Source organism: Gracilinanus agilis, chromosome 2 (assembly GCF_016433145.1).
Source record: "Gracilinanus agilis isolate LMUSP501 chromosome 2, AgileGrace, whole genome shotgun sequence".
NCBI lineage: Eukaryota > Metazoa > Chordata > Mammalia > Didelphimorphia > Didelphidae > Gracilinanus > Gracilinanus agilis.
This window is the reverse complement of record NC_058131.1, coordinates 458,073,923-458,090,962: the sequence shown is the minus strand read 5'-3', so window position 1 is coordinate 458,090,962 and position 17,040 is coordinate 458,073,923.

Below are 17,040 nucleotides of genomic sequence, written 5' to 3'. Positions count from 1 at the left end.
CACATTTTTACCTTTTTTTCTCTTTACTTATTCTCTTTTCCTACTAAAATTTGTGGCTCACAAGGATCATAGATAATACATACACACCTTCTCTCTGATTCCATAGGGGGAATTCTTCATATCATGATACTTTTTCAATTGTCTCTCTCTTTTAAAAATAAAATCCTTACCTTCTGTATCAGATCTAATACTATATATTAGTTCTAAGACAGAAGAGTAGTAAGGACTAGGCAATGGGAGTTAAGTGACTTGCCCAGGGTCACACAGCTAGCAAATATCTGAGGTTACATTTGAACCCAGAACCTCCTATCTCCAGGCTTGGCTTTCAATCCACTGAGCCACTTAACTTCCCCCTTTTCAATTATTTCTTAAATACTGTAAGTACAAAGCACACCATCATTGGATTAGCTCTTAAGGAGTCAGTAATAGAGTCTCCAAGATTTAAATATTCAATTCAGGATTACATTAGGATATGATATTCCAAAAGGCAAAAGAAAAAGGCTTATAAGCAAAACTAAATTATCTTGCAAAATGGAATATGATACTACAGGAAACAAAAAAGGATATTTAATAAAATAAAGGACTTTCAAATATTCTAACTGAAAAGACCAGAGTTGAATAGAATCTTTGAAATCAAGATAAAAGGAAGGGCAGCTAAGTGGTTCAGTGGATTGAGTCAGGTATAGAGATTGGAGGTCCTAGTTTCAAATCTGGTCTCAGACACTTCCTAGCTATGTGACCCTGGGCAAGTCACTTAACCCCCATTGCTTGCTCTTCTGCCTTGAAACCAATATACAATCTTGATTCCAAGATGGAAAGTAAGGGTTGTTGTTTTTTTTTTTTAAAGAGAGAAACCCCAAAGGTAAGTGTATTTGAGTAACTAGATGATAAAGTGTTTACATTCTAATGAGGAGAGAAGGAAGTGTCCCTTCAGAATCAGAATATCTTCAGGGTTCACAAACACAGAGACTGGGGGTGATTTGCCTTTTTTTTATGATATTCTCATTTTATTTAACATACTTTTTTATCATTGTATTTTATTGCATCAAACTCCCAAGATATTTTGGAGCCAATCCCAAGAGAATTCTTATGATGTTCTTTTTCTTTTTTTTAAACCCTTCCATTCCATCTTAGAATCAGTACTGTGTATTGGTTCCAAGTCAGAAGAGCAGTAAGGGCTAGGCAAAAGAGGTTAAATGACTTTCTCAGAATCATACAGGTTGAAAGTCTCTGAGGTTAGCTTTGAACCCAGGATCTCCCATCTCTAGGCCTGACTCTCAAAATCCACTTAGCTACCTAGCTGCTTCCTATGATGTATGTATATATATATATATATATATATGCATATAAATTATATGAGAATATTTCTTTATTTTTTTTTAAATTTACTTATTTATTTAGAATATCTTTCTATGGTTTAATGATTCATGATTTTTCCTACCTTTTTTCCCTCCCCCCCTTGGGGAGCTGACAATCAATTCCACTGGGTTATACATGTATCATTGTTCAAAACCTATTTCCATATTATTCATATTTGCGATAGAGTGATCTTCTATAATGTTCTTAAGAGATGAAAGAAAAGGGATGGAGGAAAGTAAAATTCTAGGGAAGATATAAAAAAGGGGGAGGAACTTAGTATTTTGCATAACTGGTGAGATACAAACATGGAGAAAAGGGTAGAAGGAATAGGCATGGCATGAACCTCACTTTATCTAAGCCATATAAAAAAACATTGAAGATCCACATATACATGCAGATACAAACAAAGAGTTTGGTGTAGACATACATTAAACTCATCAGGGAAATAAGAAAGGATGGAGAAAAAGAAGTGAGAGATTGAAGAGGAAAGCTAGAGTTAGGGAAGAAATCAGAAATAATTGCAGGCAAAACAAATTTTAATTTTGAAGAGTGAATTGTAAAAAAGTAACTAAAAAGAAAGAAAGAAATTGTAAGTTAGGAATCAGTGTCTAGGAGAAATAAAAAGAAGACAGAGCAATAGAGAAACAGATGACTTCAAATATAGACCACAAGTACCATAGTCAATAGGTGGATTTGTTTTGCTTGATTATAAATTTGTTATAAGGTAGGGCTTTTCTGAGGGGAAGGAGGGAGATTTATTGGGAGGGTGGAATGGATGGATAATGATAGCAGTCTGTAGCAGACTTTCATATGACTCCCACAGCAGAATTGGGTAAAAAAGCTGGTGCGGCCCCAAACAGCCACTTACAGGGCCCCAGGCCATTAATGAATCTACCCAACAGTCATGACATTGTGTCCTGTAGACAAGGATGTGACTTATCCAGTAGCTATGACATCCACAGAGGTGAGCTTGGTGGGAAGAGATTTAGAAGCAACCACTTTAAAGTTGAGCTCTTTGTCCCTAGGGTCTGAAGTGATAAAGGAGAGAGAATGTGTCCCAGTCTGGAAGGATGATTCTACACATAGGTTCTTGCTAATCTTCTCAATAAAGTCCTTTTGCTAATTGATATTAATTGATTATTAATGATACCAAGGGGATATTAACTAATTAAATGGGGCTCAGAAGATATTAACTAGCTCTGGCAAATGGTATTGGGGTGGTGAACACTAGTGATTGATTTTAAAGGGAATACATTGGAATTGAGGATCAATGACAGTAAAGGAAATCTACTTCCCTCAAAGGGTACTTAAAAAACACCAAAAGGGTGATGTAGTCTCCTACAGTCTGGGGATCCAAACTTAGTAGTTTGCATGTAAGTTGGAAGCAGTGGTATGTGATAAATATTTAGTAATCAGCTCCCTAAAGGAAAAAAATGCATCTACAATATGCTTTTCTTTTTAAACCCTTAACTTCTGTGTATTGGCTCCTAGGTGGAAGAGTTGTAAGGGTGGGCAATGGGGGTCAAGTGATTTGCCCAGGGTCACACAGCTGGGAAGTGTCTGAGGCTGGATTTGAACCTAGGACCTCCCATCTCTAGGGCTGACTCTCAATCCACTGAGCTACCCAGCTGCCCCTACAATATGCTTTTAAATTAATCTGCATTAGAGTGAAAGGAGCAGAGCCAGAAGAACATTGTACACAGAGACCAATACACTGTGGTAAAATTGAATGTAATGGACTTCTGTACTTGCAGCAATGTAATTACCCAGGACAATTCTGAGGGACTTGTGGAAAAGAACGCTACCCACATTCAGAGGAAGAATTACAGGAGTGGAAACAGAAGAAAAACAACTGCTTGAACACATGGGTTGGGGTTGACATGATTGGGGATGTAGACTGGAAACTACCACACCAATGCAACTATCAATAATATGGAAATAGGTCTTGATCGATGACACATGTTAAAACCAGTGGAAATGTGCATCGGCTATGGGGGGGGGGGAGGGAGATGAAGGTGGGGGTGAAGGGGAAAGTAAAAACATGAATCATGTAACCATGGAAAATTAATTAATCTGCATTGTTAATTTTTCTGTTATTTTCTTAAACCCAAACATTTAATTAAGCCTTGATTTATATCCAAGATATAAATGCTCACCCTAAAATTTTAAGTATACACTCTCTTGGAATTGGCTCCAACATACTTCTGGTTGGTAGAATAATGCAATAACATACAAGAATAAAAATATATAAAATAAAATAATAATAGTAAAGATGAGCTAGTGGAATACAAAGTTATTAGTGTCAAAGATTGTTTTTTTGTGTCTCTTTGTGTTCCAGCTACCAAGTACATTGTTTTAGATATAATTGGCTCTTAGTACTTGTTGGATGACATAGGACAGTGATGGCAAAACTTTTAGAGGCCAAGTGCCCAAAGGGTATATCACGTGTGAGCTGCCCCCTTACAGGAGGGGGCTGCTGGGCAGAGAGGCAGGTGATGTGAAAAATGTCCTCAGGAGTGGTGGAGACATTCAACAGGAAGGGGAACAGCTCCCTCCAGGTACACATGCCATATGTTTGCCAACACAGACATAGGACTTGCAGGTTTATTTCTGGTCGTGCAGAAAGAAATGAAGCCTATAAAGATTATAAAATGTTTGAAAATGAGGAACATAAGTTTCTCTCATAATGTGCATTTATCCATAAAGCATATCCTCATGCATTAAGGCAGTCCTACCAATTCAATTAGTCTAGGCTCAAGACCCTTAAGACATGAAAAATACCAAGGTAAACTTAAACAACAACAAAAATTAAAGAAAAAATTTCATCCCAAAACCCCCAACAACCCAACACTCTCAATTTCAATCTTCTCATCTACTTGCACCCTCAACTACCATTCATTTGGATTTATCATTGGGATCATTAAAATATGGGGACTGTAAAAATTGTAAACTATTTTTTGGGGGGGAAACAGCAGAGATATGTCTAATTTAGTGAGGCTTCATCAAGGAGGATCCCCTCTTGTGGAGGGGAGTAGAAAGGGGAAAAGGACTCTCTGCTGGGAACTCTACATTCCCACCCAGGAATCAGCCCAGGTGCTGAGCCAGTTTAAAAGAACCTCTGCTCTAGAGATTAGAAACCAAATTCCAGCCTCTTCTCCTCCCCCTCCCTCCCTTCTCCCTTTGCAAGTGCACACAGAGTGGAGCTTAGCTGTCTGGGAAGAGACAAAGAGGTATTGTGAAAGGAAGGCTGGTTATGCGGTTTCCTAGCTAAGTACTTGCATGCTGATATCTAAGCTGTTCCATGCAGGCTACTATGATCTTCCTATGAACTGAGGCAGCTCATAAATCCAAATAGAAACTTTCAAATATTGCCAATAATTTCAGAAGCATCCATTCAGAAACCTAGATGATACACATCCCCATCATATCCCTTGAACCTAGTTTCCATTGGCTCTTGAATGGGTCACAGACTGGTGGTTTAGACTGACACCATTTTATTCTGGAAGCAGTGAGCTCAGTTTTGTGATTTTAGCCATACTGAGTTGAAGGGAATCACAGCATAGCAGGGCATGGAAGGCTAGTGTCTATAGGCAGAAAGTCCCCAGTGCCTGTCCATGTAGGGCTCCAGGAGCTGTGGCAACTGTGTATGTGTGCTTGAAAACACAAGGACTCCTTCTCTTCATCCTAGAAACAAGGAAGAAGCCAAAATCTTGCAGGGAAAAATGAGTAGCAGGCTTGGAGTAGGTAAGGAGAAAGAGTAACAAAACAGAAGCAGAGATAGATTGGGAAAGTGCAACAGAGAAAGACAGAAATGAAGAAAAGAGAACCCTCTATCTCACAAGAACCATAGCTACCATTGCTGCTAAGGTCATTGATATATTCTTTTGTTGTTTTTTTTTACCTTATCTTCCAATAATTAATACTGTGTATTGGTTCCAAGGCAGAAGAGCAGTTAGGACTAGGCAATGGGGAGTAAAGTGATTTGTCCACACAGATAGGAAGTATCTGAAGGCAGATTCAAACCCAGGACCTCCTATCTCTAGGCCTGGCTTTCCATCCACTGAACCGCCTCCTGCCTCTATAGTGATATATTCTTTAACTTGCAAGAGAGAAAGGCGAGAACAAGGGGGTAAAAATTACATCTGCTCCCTGTCTGCTACCAGCCACAATGATAAAAGTTCCACCCTCCCTGTCTCCTACTTTCCATTCCTTGTCTCCATTTAACAATCTGTTTGTTCACTTTCTGTATTGAACAAATGTTCTTCAAAAGAAACCAGTTTTTCTAAGATAGCATTCTTTGTGTGTGGGTGTGTCTCTGTGAGTATTTAAGGAAGCATTGGCATGAAGGGCAATTGCTGCTCTAGAACACACACACATACACACAGGATATTGCCAGAATGTTCTTCTGACTGATGACTCAAAACAAACCCAAAAGACTTCACTGATAAGTAGTATTAGGAAAGGAAGGAAGGAAGGGAAGCAACAAATTAGGGGAAAAAATCTTTATAACAAAGACCTCTGACAAAGGTCTAATTACTCAAATTTATAAGGAGCTAAATCAAATGTACAAAAAAAGCAAGCCATTCCCTAATTGATAAATGGTTAAGAGACATGAATAGGCAATTTTCAGATAAAAAAATCAAAACTATCAATAAGCACATGAAAAAGTGTTCTAAATCTCTTATAATTACAGAAATGCCAAAACAACTCTGAGGTACCACCTCACACCTAGGAGATTGGCTAATATGACAGCAAAGGAAAATGATAAATGTTGGTAGGGATGTGGCAAAATTGGGACACTACTGCATTGTTGGTGGAGTTGTGAATTGATCCAACCATTCTGGAAGGCAATTTGGAACTATGCCCTTCCCCTCCTCTCATTCCCCTCCTGTAGCCAACAAGCAATTCCACAGGGTTTTACATATTCCATTTATCAAGACCTATTTCCATATTATTAATATGTGATTGTTTAGAGTCTACAGCCTCAGTCATATCCCCATCAAACCACGTGATCAAGCAATTGTTTTTCTTCTGTGTTTCTATTCCCACAGTTCTTTCTCTGGATGTGGATAGTTTTCTTTCTCATAAATCCCTCTGGATTGTCCTGGGTCATTGCATTGCTGCTAGTAGAGAAGTCCATTACATTTGATTTTACCACAGTGTATCAGTCTCTGTGTACAATGTTCTCCTAGTTCTGCTCCTTTCACTCTGCATCAATTCCTGGAGGTTGTTCTAGTTCACATGGAATTCCTCCAGTTCATTATTCCTTTGAGCACAATAGTATTCCATCACCATCAGATATCACAATTTGTTCAGTCATTCCCTAATCAAAGGTCACCCCCTCATTTTCCAATTTTTTGCCACCACAAAAAGTGCAGCTATAAATATTTTTGTACAAGTCTTTTTAAAAATGATCTCTTTGGGATATAAACCCAGCAGTGGTGTGCTATCCTTTTCATCACTTCTTGAAGGCAGGTCACCATAGGAAATGTGTTACAGCTTATTTGCATGCTCCATGTGTTTCTCAGCTCTTTGTTTCATCCACAACTTTAATTCCTTAGAGACTGGAGTATTCCAAGTCACAGACATACAGCATCACTATGAGAATATTTGCATTGAAAATATAGGTCTTTAGGGGGTAGATAGGTGGCTCAGTAGATAGAGGGACAGACCTGGAGAAGAGAGGTCCTCAATTCTGGGCCTGGCATTCTATCCACTGAGTCACCTAGCTGCCCTCAAATATAGGTACCGATATGTTAATTCAGTGGACTAATTCTCTGACTATGTATCATAACCTGGACAATTATCCTTTATTATACACTTAATGTTTTCTTTGTGGATTATTAAATTGATCCATTTTGAATAATCTCACATCTTACTAAAGGATCATGAATATTCTAGAACTCGATAGAATCTTCATTCAAGAAGTATCTGGAATACCTTTCCAACTATAGATAATTCCTCTTCCATTCAGATAATCTTGTGCAAGATATCTTCCATGATAGTATTAAACATTTTAGGTAAGTTTTCTGCCTATTTTGTGCCTCTTTTGAGGCTAGTGATCAGAGAAACATCAAGCAAATAATCTTTGTCTTTGTCAAAAAATCTTGTATGAACAAGGAGCTAAATCAATTATACAAAAAATCAAGCCATTCCCCAATCAATAAATGGTCAAGGGACATGAATAGGCAATTTTCAGATAAAGAAATCAAAACTATCAAAAAGCACATGAGAAAGTGTTCTAAATCTCTAGCAGATTGGCTAAAATGAAAGAAGGGGAGAGTAATGAATGTTGGAGGGGATGTGGCAAAATTGGGACATTAATGCATTGCTGGTGGAGTTGTAAATCGATTCAGCCATTCTGGATGGCAATTTGGAACTATGCCTAAAGAGCGCTAAAAGAATGCTTGCCCTTTGATCCAGCCATACCATTGCTGGGTTTGTACCCCAAAGAGATCATAGATAAAAAGACTTGTATGAAAATATTTATAGCTGCACTCTGTGGTAGCAAAAAAATGAAAAATTAGGGTATGCCTATCAATAGGGGAATGGCTGAACAAATTGTGGTATCTGTTGGTGATGGAATACTATTGTGCTCAAAGGAATAATGAACTGGAGGAATTCCATATGAACTGGAATGACCTCCAGGAACTGATGCAGAGTGAAAGGAGCAGAACCAGGAGAACCTTATACACAGAGACTGATACACTGTGGTAAAATCGAATGTAATGGACTTCTCTACTAGCAGCAACACAATGACCCAGGACAATTCTGAGGGATTTATGGAAAAGAGTACCACCCACATTCAGAGGAAGAACTACAGGAGTGGAAACACAGAAGAAAAACTGCTTGAACACATGGGTCGATGCAGACATGATTTGGGATGTAGACTCTAAACTACCATCCTAATACAACTATCAATAATATGGAAATAGGTTTTGATGGATAACACATGAAGAAACCAGTGGAAATGCACGTTGGCTATGAGGAGGGGAGGGGTTGAGGAGGGGAGAGAGTAAGAGCATGAATCATATAGCCATGGGAAATTTTTTTCTAAAAAAAATAAAAGTCAATGTCAAAAAAAGAAATAAAAATAAAGAATGAGGTAATCATTAAAAAAATCTTATATGATCTTAACATCTGCACAGAACATTTCTTATTGGAGGAAATCTAACTCTACTTTCCTCTTCTGATTCAAATGCTTTCTAAAAAATCAACACACAGTGAACAGGTTATGACAGACAGTTAGATGGTCAGTCCACTGAATTAGTATACAAATACTGGAGTTTATGGGGTGTTCAAGGAGGACTACCACCTCTGGTATGAGGTCAAGCTGAGCCCTTTTCAGGGGTGCTCACCCACCTTTGGTGTCTACCTTTCATCTAAATCTCATCTGTGGTTCTGAGAAGCTGTAGCATGCATAGCAGCCATAACCTGGTAAAACCATCTCAGCAGATAAGCTAAATGAGGTTGAGGGTAACCAACAGACCTCAAATCACTGGTAAGCTAGAGGAATGTCTACTCCAAGCATGTGATGACTTCACCTAGGGGAATGAGATGAGAACATTTTTTCTTCCATCAGCCATGATGGTGGCTGAAACAGACCATGTGGAGCACTTAGAGTTTGGTCAGACAACAAAGATGCCAAGATCACCCATTGCATCCCAAGTCATGAACAGTCATCCTGACATTTGTCTTGCCATTGGACTTAGAGGACTCTGGAAGAGAGAGTGAGGCTGAAGTCTTTGTGCAACTCTGTCTCACCTAAAACCAATTCACATTTGAGTCAAGACACTGCTATCATTGGTTCTCTTCAAAAATGAAGATCAAAAAACAATAACAATATCAAAACCTATGTTTGGGACAGATGTTTTAAATGGATAATTTAGGGGACAGGTAGTTGTTCATAGGAATAAATCCTGTCTCAGACATTTAAAAGCTGTGTGACCCTGGTCAAGTCTCTTAAGTTTTTCTGTGCCTCAGTTTCCTTAGCAGGACCTTATGTTCTCTACTCCCTTTTAATTGCATGAATGTTCTTTACTACCGGAACACTATTGAAGGTCTTCCTGCTCCCTTCTCATATTTTCATTGAGAATATGCATAAATGTTTACTTTTTAAATATTTATTATTACTTCTATCTTTTTAATTATATTTTATTTTTCCCAATTACATATAAGAACAATTTTCAACATTAGTTTTCTCAAATGTCGTGTTCTAAAAATTTCCCCTGGTCCTAACTCCTTTCCTTTTTCCTTAGTAAGCAATTACTTATGAGATCATATTATAAATATTTATGAAGATATAAAAGTGGATTTAGGGGCAGCTGGGTAGCTCAGTGGAGTGAGAGTCAGGCCTAGAGAAAGGAGGTCCTAGGTTCAAACCTGGCCTCAGCCACTTCCCAGCTGTGTGACCCTGGGCAAGTCACTTGACCCCCATTGCCCACCCTTACCAATCTTCCACCTATGAGACAATACACCGAAGTACAAGGGTTTAAAATAAAAGTGGGTTTAGTAGTTATTGATATGCTCTTTATATGAGTTTAGTAATTATTGATAACTTCTCAATTACCTTTTCTAGATATTAATATTATTGGTGATTTTTTGCATTCTTTTGCTATTGTCCCATTCCTGAGATATCTTGTAAAGTACTCCTTTCTTTCAAGAGGTAGCTGTCACAGTTATTGTTGTCCCTATTTTATAGGTGAGCAAACTGAGGCTCAGAGCCACTTGCTTATTGTCAAACAACTAATAGAAGTGAGCAGAAGAATTTGAATTTTCTCATGTTCAGCATTCTTAACTTTAACACACTGACTTCACAAGAAACAATTAGATAACATCTTATAAAGAAATGGTGAACAATTACACCTGAACCTTGTCCTTTCTATCTTTATAAGTGAGAGGTCAGTGGTCATATGTATTATGCCACTGTACATACAGCTGGCATTGAGTAAAGATGGACCTGTTTTCATAGTTATGGGAGAAAGAAAGCCTTGGGACATGCTGTTCTGGAATTAAATAGTTACTTTTGGCTTCTGTGGGAGGAGCAGAAAGAGTTGAACGGAAGGAGAAAGAATTGTAAAAGAGATTTTGAGTCGTGTGGAATTGTAAAAGAGATTGATTTAGAGAATCTGAGAATTTGAGAAATTTTGAGGAAAAGACAAAAAGAGGACAAGTTGGAGAAAAAGAATAACTTGAGTGAAAGAAAAAGGGTGCATCAAAGAATATGAGCAGAAGAACCTGTGGAAGAAGAGCAGAACTCAAGAAGAACTGAGAAATGATGAGAAGTAGGATTAGAAGAAAAGTTGGTCAAATCAAGGTAAGATAGACTTCAGTGATCTGGGGTCAGAATATTACAAAGTAGCAGATTTCTCACACCCTACCCCAACCCATTCACCCACTTCCTTGATCTCTGTGCCTTAAGAAGGTAATGAAACCCACTCTCCACTTTTGTCTCCTGTGGCCTCTATCAACTCCCTGAGGCCACATTTGCACCTTCTATTAGCTATTTGTACTGGCCTATTGGAAAGCGGGGGAGTCTTCTATGTGCCAGGAACTGTGCTACGTGCTTTACAAATGTATATCACTATATATTTTATATATATATACTGTACACATATATACATATATAAAATATGTGCATTGTATTATAAAATAATATATTATAGTATATTAATAGGTTATTGTTCAGTCATTTCAGCCATGTACAAATCTTTGTGATCCCATTTGAAGTTTTCTTGGCAAAGATACTGGAGTGGTTTGCCATTTCCTTCCTCAGCTCATTTTTTATGGATGAAGAAACTGAGGCAGTTAACAGGGTTAAGTGACTTGCTCAGGGTCATACAACTAGTAAATGTCTGAGGATAGATTTGAACTCAAAAAGATGAGTCTTCCTGATTCTAGACCTGGAACTCTATCTATTGAACCACCTAGTTGCCCATATTAATATAAACCTTATATATTGTTATACATATCATATATTATTACATAGACATATAATAATATATGGCATATCTTACCATGTAATATGCAACTATATAAGGATGGTAATAAAACGTGTATTATAGTGTATATTATATTGATCTGGGTCAGAATATTGATATTATATTATATATTTGTATTATAGTAGATAGAATATAGAATAATTTATTATGGTAATGTATACTCTAATATATCATATGTATATATTAGAACATGTAATATATACATGTTATATATGCACATCTATGTATACATATGCATATATGCATACACATAAGCTTTTTGAGGGCAAGGACTGTGTCTTCTTTTTTAACTTTGTATCCTTGGGACTTTAAATACTTTCTGGCACATAGAAGATACTTAATAAATGATTATTGATTGATTAGCTGAAAAAGCAGTTTGTCTTTTCTAATGGTAAATATTTAGTTCATAAAGGGAATTCCGGACATAAGACCAAACATTTAGATAACAGGCTGGGAAGAACAAGGCTATCGGACCGTATTAGGTCTCGGTCAATGGAGAGGAAAGACTATAACTGTGCCTCAGTCACCAGAAAAAGAGGGTGCTGCTGAGAGTTGGGGGGAGGCAGGTAGGAGGGAGAAGACATATCATTGATCCCATTAGAGACTTTTCTTGGACGTATCACAAAGCTCTTGTTTCTTCTCCTAGTTCAGTAGGTAGGATGGCTGGATCCTCCATGATCCTTACTGGGGCAGTTCTTTGCTTCATAGTATCCATAACTGCTTATGGAAATAGACCATTTTCTTGCTTCAGTTAGGGAAAAAAGTGAGGGGTCAATAAATGTGCAGTCTGCAGTTCTCACTTCATAAGTGGAGAGTTAATGTGTGTAAAGCACTTAACACAGTTCCTGGAACAGAGAAGGATTTCAATATATATTTGGTTCTGTTATTCAGTCATTTTAGTCATGTCTGACTCTTGATGATCCTAGTTGGGGTTTTCTTGGCATAGACATTAGAGTGGTTTGCCATCATGTAGGGAACACACAAGACCAAAGGCAATGCTCAATTCAGGAATGCCAGGTTCTTGACTTCTCTTTTCTTCTTCCTTCCTTCCTTCCTTCCTTCCTTCCTTCCTTCCTTCCTTCCTTTCTTCCTTCCTTCTGTTGGTTTCTCACTAAGCTTAGCTGTTGTTGAGCTGTGTGGGACTTATAGGACAACAAAACCCTTATAAATTTGGTTTATAGATAAATGATTCATGGGAGGAGTGTTCTGGCCTCCTCTCTCCCAAAAATCAAAACGGAGCAGTTGTAGGAATTGAGAGAACCGCACTGACACCATCTTGTGACTCAATTCTGGATCTACTTCAGTTTCCTTTCTATTCAATTATGGGTCTATTCCAATTTCTGTCTTGTGAGAAAATTCCATTGCATTGCATGAACCTAGCCCTGCATGGCTGGGAAGCTGGACCATCTCTACCTGTTGCTTAGAGACCCTTAACTAAGGATCTGGGTTATGCTGACCAGAAACCCAGTCAGATCTAAAGACAGAGGTAAGGAGTTTTCTCACAATTATAACTCTCAAGCAACCCAGATGTCTTTTCTGAAACTGACCCTGTACTGGTCAATCTGTTCCTGTTTCTTTGTTCCTTTGCATAGAAACCCTTACAGGGGAATGGGATACCTCTTTTTCTGATTTTAGGGAATTACACCTGTTTGTTCTTCCCCTTCCAACTTGGAAAGTCTCTAATCTTCCCTCCAATTAGAAATCAGATTATCTAATTTTGTATCCTGGTTTATATCCTATTAATTGTTTTCTTTTAATGCATAAAAATCTGACTCCTCCTCTATGGGGTCTAGTGACAAGCTGGTTTTGGTTCTGATTTGGTGTGCAACTGGCATGCATTACTTAATAAATCAATATGCTCAGAAGCTCCTTGGTTATTTCAGATTTCCTTGGTTATTTCAGATTTCCTGCTCTTCTTCCACAGGTTCTTCTGCTCATATTCTTTGATGCACCCTTTTTCTTTCACTCAAGTTATTCTTTTTCTCCAACTTGTCCTCTTTTTGTCTTTTCCTCAAAATTTCTCAAAATCTCTTTTACAATTCTTTCTCCTTCGGTTCAACTCTTTCTGCTCCTCCCACAGAAGCCAAAAGTAACTATTTAATTCCAGAACAGCATGTCCCAAGGCTTTCTTTCTCCCATAACTATGAAAACAGGTCCATCTTTACTCAATGCCAGCTGTATGTACAGTGGCATAATACATATGACCACTGACCTCTCACTTATAAAGATAGAAAGGACAAGGTTCAGGTGTAATTTGTTCACTATTTCTTTATAAGATGTTATCTAATTGTTTCTTGTGAAGTCAGTGTGTTAAAGTTAAGAATGCTGAACATGAGAAAATTCAAATTCTTCTGCTCACTTCTATTAGTTGTTTGACAATAAGCAAGTGGCTCTGAGCCTCAGTTTGCTCACCTATAAAATAGGGACAACAATAACTGTGACAGCTACCTCAAATTCTCAGATTCTCTAAATCAATCTCTTTTACAATTCCACACGACTCAAAATCTCATTCAACAAACTGGTAAAGGTAACAAAAATAGGGAATTGGCAGTTGTTTTAGGGAATATGGGAAGACAGACACATTGATCCACTGTTGGTAAAACACATCTGGAAACAATTTGGAATCATACCCCCATGTTGTAGTTGTTGTTGTTCGTCCTTTGTTTCAAAGAGGACCAAATCCTTGACTTGAGTATGTAATGGATTTAAGTGAAGCACTTGTCATGTGGTAAAAAACACATATCACTTATATGAGAGAAAAATCCATGAAGGAAATAAAAAGAAGAATGGTATGCTCTGATCTGCATTTAGGGAATTCTCAAATTATTGAATTTTTTTGAACCCTTACTTTCTGTCAGAATTGATTCTAAATATCAGTTCCAGGGCAAATGAGTGGTAAAAGGTTGGGCAAATGGGGTTAAGTGATTTTGTACAGGATCACACAGCTAGGAAGTGTTTGAGGCCAAATTTCAACCCAAGACCTCTCTCTATTCACACAACCTCCTAGCTAAGTCATTGAATATTTAAGAAAGGAAGAAGTTTACTTTGCCCTCAACACAGCAAGATGGTACAACAAGTAGGATATAGTGGCATTTAGCTTCTGTGATGTGCCCATTCCCTACCCTTCCTCTTCTTCATCTGGAAATGAAACTAGTCATCAGGTTTTAGAGACTCACATGGTTTACATGGTTTTGGGCACGCACCACATCTGAATGTCAAGTCAAGACTTTTTGTGCCCCTAGATTCCCTTGAAGCCACATCAGGGAAGCCAGGGCTAATCAGTACCCAGGATAGTTTAGTCCTCTGCATCTCAAAAGTCAATAAACTGTGCATACATTTTGACCCAAAGGCATCAATACTAAGCAATACCAAAGAGGTCAAAGAGAGGGAAAGGATCCATGTATATACAAAAATATTAATCCTACCTCTCTTTGTTGTAGCAAGACCTGAAGACAAAATGAGTGCCCATCAGTTGGAAAATGTTTGAACAAATTGGGGCATATGAATGTAAGGAGCTTGAAGTTCACCTTTGATTGACAAATAAGTCAGTTGGATGGAATGTTCCCAGGGAAGTCATGCGAGAGGCAGGAGGAGGGGCAGTTGAGAATCCTGAGAAGAAGTTCTGGGTCTTTTACCTGTGCTGAGGCTGGAGATCAGTGGATCCTGGTCTTGGAGTGAGAGGGTGCAAACATCTCTCTGCAAACTCTTCCTGTACTTGAGATACCGTTCCAACCTGTACCTGACCACCACCTTGGTGTCTACTGCCCCTAGATATTAGGAGTTTCATCATCTAGATATCTAGGTTTCCCAGGGCCCGGGAGGGATCCGGGAAGTGGGCAGGAGATGAAGAAGAGGGTGGAAAGGGTGGACATAACTCAACTGTAAGGCTGAAGATCTATTGAAGAAGAAGTCAAAGATATCCCAACAGTTTACCTACTCTGGTTTAGTCCTGGCCAGGCTGAACCAGAGGGAAGCTACATTGATTCTTCATCTGCCAGCAGTTGAGATTTCATTAGTAACCATTAGAATAGGGTCTCCTATACCACAGTCCTTTACCCATATCCTTCTTGTTTAATATAAAGTTTAAAGTACCTTCCTAAAGCAGTTTCAAAGCTTGTTTTGGGAAGGGAGAAATCGCAGTCAGAATACAAGGCTTTATCCTAGCTAAAGAGCCCAAATCAACATATCAATTAACTCCAGGTGGGTCCTGAAGGGATACACCTCTTAGACCTGAAGGATCCTGCCTGGGCAACTGTTTTAAGGGAGAAGGGTCATCTTATTTCTCTCTGTACATCAATTTACCATCTCAAATAGATCAAGAGACCTCCCATAATTATAACAAATGTAAGGACAGGAACTAAACCTGTAATTTGATTGCGCAATGGAGCTACCTACCAGATAAGGAAATCCCTCTACCCAATGACACAATGCACGTCAGCACTCTCACTTAGGGAGCTGGCCAAAGCACTGAACACTTTAAAAGTCTTGTCTAGGGCCACAAAGATAATATCTGTCAGAGACAAAGCCCAGGTCTTCCTAACATTGAGGATAGCTCTCTCTCTCCCCTACAATCTATCAATTAAAGTATTATTGCACCAGAAGAAATGATGCATATGAAGTATTCAAAGAAACCAGGGAAACCTGTGGAGATTGACACAAAAGAGAATGAGCAGAACCAGGAGAAAAATTTACATGGTGACCACAGTTGTTTTCCCATCAGATGGAGAATACAGAACAAATATGGGAAAACAATTCTGAAAGGCTTCAGAATTCTGATCAATGTGGTGGCCAGGAATGATTTCAGAAGACTGAATGCATACGTTCCACCTCTATAAGACATGAAATGAGTAAGGGTGCAAAATGATACATGTATTTTCAGATACGGCCAGTGGATTGATTTGTTTTGCTCCACAATATTTCTTTGTTATTAGAGAGGTCTTTGCTGGGGAGAGGAGATGGGTATTGATGGCATGCAAGAAAAAAAGAATAAAAGAAAAGAGCATCAATAAAATATTTGAGAAATATACAGAAGAGAACAGAAAGAAGGTCAGAAGGGAAAACACAGTGAAATAGGACAATTCTGTTTTCTATTGTATTAAATTAAATATACACTTAAAAAAGAAAACTAACAAATTCAGTTAGATTTACAATCTACTTTTCTATTCATATGGTGAAAAATTCATATATTTAAGTTCATATGTATATTTTTAAAGGAACCATAGCTTTATCCTTCCCCAAAGTTCAGAGTCATTTCTATTTCCCCAAATGACCCTACAAGCCTAAATGCCCTTTTGATTATTTTGAGAGCTACAAGTTCTCAAAAGACATAGGTCCTTAAAATCTGTGATATCACTTCAGGATACAAGTTGGTGGAAATCTTTAACACAAGAGACAAGGAAGGGAGAATTTTCCATTAACAGAGTCAGTCACATACAGTGATGGACTAGGAGTCAGGAAGACCAGACTTCAAACCCTTCTTCTCAATACTTACTACCTTACTAGATGACCTTGGGTAAGTCACTTAACCTCCCATGCCTTAATTTCTTTATCAATAAAATGAAGAGGTTGGACGAGATGGCCTCCAAATTCCCTTGCAGCTGTAACTATGATCCTTTGAGCTAAATAATTGAATTTTCCAAGGGAGAATAAAGAAATCTCATCAGGAAAAAAAAAGGTGATA